The sequence below is a fragment of the Budorcas taxicolor genome, chromosome 2, assembly GCF_023091745.1.
Source record: "Budorcas taxicolor isolate Tak-1 chromosome 2, Takin1.1, whole genome shotgun sequence".
NCBI lineage: Eukaryota > Metazoa > Chordata > Mammalia > Artiodactyla > Bovidae > Budorcas > Budorcas taxicolor.
The window spans coordinates 55827961-55832346 of NC_068911.1; the positions used below are offsets into that span (position 1 = coordinate 55827961).

Genomic DNA, 4386 nt, shown 5'->3' on the forward strand with positions numbered 1-4386 from the left:
TCCTGGGTCAGGAAGATCCCCTGGAGAAGGGATAGGCTAGCCACTCCAGTATTCTTGGGCTTCGCTTGTGGCTCAGCTGGTAAAGAATCCACCTATAATATGGGAGACCTGGGTTGGGAAGGTCCCCTGTAGAAGAGACAGGCTACCCACTCCAGCATTCTGGCCTGGAGAATTCCATGGACTGTATAGTCCATGGGGCTGCAAAGAGTCAGACACAACTGAGTGACTTTAACTTCACTTCACTTCATGTTTATGATTACTATTTTCAATAATTTATACAGTATTATAAGCATATTCTTTTAAAACTTTTTAGAATATTTCCTATTTATATTCTCAAAAAGAAATATGGTGTGAAATATTATAATCATCTGTCTCTGATTATTTGTGGGAGCTTACAAAACAGCAAGGGTTGATTTTTTTAATCTTTGTTAGAGTAGTAATCTTGAATCAGTGTAAGACACCATGCAACACAAACACTGTTATGTAAAATAATTGTGTTTTAATGTATTTAATTATAATCCAGTTGTTATTTAGTTGCTAAGTTGTATCTGACTCTTTGCAACCCCATGAACTGTATCCCACCAGGCTCCTCCATTAGTGGAGATTTATGGGCAAGAATAATGGAGTGGGTTGCCATTTCCTTTGCTAGGAGATCTTCCCAGACTACGTGCTGAAAATGTGTTTTCTGCATTAGCAGGTGGATTCTTTACCACTGAGCCTCCAGGGACGCCTAATCCAGGTATGAGACATTTACAAATAAATTAGGCATAATTGATTTTAATTGCAATCTAAATATGTTTTATTTATTTGAAATGATTTTCTTTTGTTACATTTATAAAAATTTTTTAAAGTTTTCTCTCACAAATCATCTTTTATTACAGCTAATTCATGAAACAATTTGAATAAGTCAGCACACTTCTTAATGCTCTCAAGATGTAAAGCAACTGAGATGTTTAGTGAATTAGTTTCTTGAAAAGTATTATAGCATAAGACAGAATGGTTTAGATTATTCAATTTGATGCTATTACTTAATAGAGCTATGTGAAAACGATTGTCAAAAGTTGAATCTTCTGAAGCAGTAACACTCAGAAAAAAGCTGTATAAATCCATTTGATTTACAGCTCTAAAATGTATACAAATTTAGTGAAATGAATTTTAATCACAGTTCTTCCAAACAGCAAATATAAATAATTGTGGATCAAAAATTATTGCGTGACTAACAGATGATGCAATATTACTACCCTAATTATTTTAAAGTAGTATCACTTAATAATCTAAGTGAAGTCAGAATAGTATAAATCTATAGGAAAATGAGTTTTATGCTGCATAATAAATACAAAAATACTTTTTGTTGTTTATAAATGCCTGATTTTAAAAAATTGTTACATTGTGGAAAAAATATGAAGACATTTTTAATAGCCACCTAAGAATCCAAAAAAGATATTTTAAGCAAAATATCCCTAAAAATGCATTTAAGGTATTCTAAAAAATAAAAACTAGATTATTTAAAGACAAATAATTGGTAGAACTGATATTAAATACATACACTTGGAGCTGTGCAATATGCTCCAAGTTCTTACATAGCTGATGGTAGGTAAGTCTCAGCCATGACTAGCAAATCTTTTAAAAATATTCTAATGGAATTAAAACAAAGTTTAAACTCATAAGTAAACCAAGACCTGGAATTGCCATGCCATTGTAATTGCACAATACAGTAAGTTATTTGAAGGATGAAATAACTCCAAATTCTATCTGGAAACAATTAAAAATTAACAGTGAAATTCCAGATAAAATGATAATTGCCTTAATATCTGCAACAAAAATATTTTGTTGAAAGAAAAATAGCTTTTTTTCTGTGATTTAAAAGGACAATTGAATAATTATATATTATTAAAATATTAGCTATCCAAATATTATAATAATTATAAATGAAAACTTGGTCATACTTTCACATGTAATAAAAAATACAATAACAAAATCTTTGAATTAAATATTCTTTATTGGTGACTTGGTGACTTTAAAAAAAAAAAACAACTAAATCTAGTTTATCCTGAAGTATAAATAAGAGGCTCTAATGACAACTAATCAACATGGGATTGAATAAATACACAATTAGCTTTTAAGAAGCACTCAAGTCTTCTTTCATCTTCCTCCACTCCTCATTAATTGCCCCCACTCTAATTCATCCCCAGTGAAGATCAAAGGCAAATCCTCTCCATTTTAAAAGAGAAGTGAAGAACTAATTTTGATCAATTTGATTCAAGCACAAGTGGTCAAATCAGTTTTTTAAAAGGTAGAGATCTTGAATTTGTTACAAAGTCAACATGTATTAATTACATATTTTTTCTTAGTTCTCTTTATTATACACATCTATGGTAAAAGATCTTGCTTAACAGTCAGGCTTGGTTCAGGCTTAGGCTTGGTTCAGGCTTGGTTTTTTTCTCCTTTGAACTCTATATCATTCAAGAAGCTACTGGTGTATGCCTGCTGCCTATACTTGGTTGAAGATTGGTACTGACATCTAAATTATCCATTTGGAAGCATTAAATACTACTACTTGCCCACACATTCTTTCCTTTCTGATTTCAATGTGTTTTTTCTGTTTGTTTGTTTTGTTTTTTCAGGAATGTGAGTACTTGGTCTCTGAGGAGCATCTGGGAGTAGCTAGGGACTCTGGAAAGACAGACAAAGGTACGTTGTGCCTTTTTGCTGACCTGTCCCGTATACCGAAAGTCCATGGTAGATCCTGAGTCTAGAGAACCTTCACTAAAAGAAAGGAGGGTGTGGGATTCCCAGAGACAGTCTTCCACTCAGACAAGAAAGGCCAGAACCCAATGGGTTGGAGCCAGGATTCCCTTGTTAACAGTGGCCATGCCTGTCAACATGAGCTTCAGTTATCTGGCCCTTATGGTGGAGTCCCTGACTGGATAACTCTGTGTCAGAGATGCTGCTGCCACAGGATCTCCTTCCAAGGAGACACTAGGAAACTCCTCTCCGAGTCCATTCTTAGCAGTTGAGATGGAGACAGGTTAACTGCAGAGCCCTGTTAGCTTCTTCCTCTGCACTTTCAAACAGCTGAGGTCTCTGCATTGGGCTGAAGGAACTGTGGGCTCCTTCCCAGGTCCTGGGAGGGATGGTACCGAGGAGACAGGCTCTTCTGGCTGGTTCAGAAGTTGGTTATCAGTTCCCTGTGAGAAGGCGCTGCTTGAGGTCTGGGGATCTCCGGCATCCTGATGTTTCTGTCCCACCTGGATCTCTTATCTGGTGACTGCCATATCCAGACTCCGCAGATTTGTGACGAAGGATCTTCCATCACCAACACTGCATGTCTCTGGTAGTTTCTCCACCATAAATCGTTCCAAGAAGAAAGTCTATTCAAGTGGCTCTGTCTTCAACCAGTTTTGGCTCAGCGTAGCCACACTCTCCTGGTAGTCCTGGATCTCTAGATCTATCATATGAAGCATCATTGTTAGGTCACTCACCTGGCACTGCAATGCCAGACTCGTGCCCATCAGAGGACAAATCAAACATTAGGAGACCACCAAAGGGCTAGCTAGGATGCAGTGGAAATTCCAGTAGAATGGGAGACCAGAACACTTACTCTGCCTCCATAGTGTCAGTGCCTCTGCCACACAGTCACAGGAGAATGCAGCTATGCCAGGGCAAGAAGCATCCTTCAACAATGGGCAAAGCAGATCATCCAAATGTCAAAGAAAAGCCTCGGGAGGAGCAGTCAGGTTCTTGTTCAGTTCCTTGGCTCGCTGACTAATCGCACTAGTGTACACCTGTTCTTGCCACACTTGTTAAAGATCTGAAACCAGCAAGGCATAGCCCTGCCTGGTGATATAGGCCTTGGCCAGGAGGGAGTTATCAGCAAGTTGGAGCCGTGCACACGGCTGCATCTCAAACCTTGCTCCAGTTCCTCCATTGTGAGTGGCTGCGGGAGCTCTCACCCACCCTCCCCATGGCAGGCTGGCCCGCCAGCACAAACGAAAAGGTCGGTGTGTTTTTATTAATTCAATTTCATTTCAGTCACTCAGTCATGTTCGACTCTTTGGGACCCCATGGACTGCAGCATGCCAGGCTTCCCTGTCCATCACCAACTCCCCGAGCTTGCTCAAACTCATATCCATTGAGTCATACCATCCAGCCACCTCAGCCTCCATCATCCCCTTCTCCTCCTACTTTCAATTTTTCCCAGCATCAGGGTCTTTTCTAAGGAGTCAATTCTTTGCCTCAGGTGGCCAAAGTATTGGAGTTTCAGCTTCAGCATCAGTCCTTCCAATGAATATTCAGGACTGATTTCCTTTAGGATTGACTGGTTTGATCTCCTTGCAGTCCAAGAGACTCTCAAGAGCCTTCTCCATCACTCTTCTCCAACATGAC

At 38.7% G+C, this 4386-nt stretch overlaps 1 pseudogene; it reads right to left on the bottom strand.

Annotated features, from left to right (window-relative positions):
• Positions 1–3029: 3029 nt before the first annotated feature.
• Positions 3030–3928, bottom strand: LOC128043852 (non-homologous end-joining factor 1-like; annotated as a pseudogene).
• Between the last annotated feature and the right edge of the window lie 458 nt (positions 3929–4386).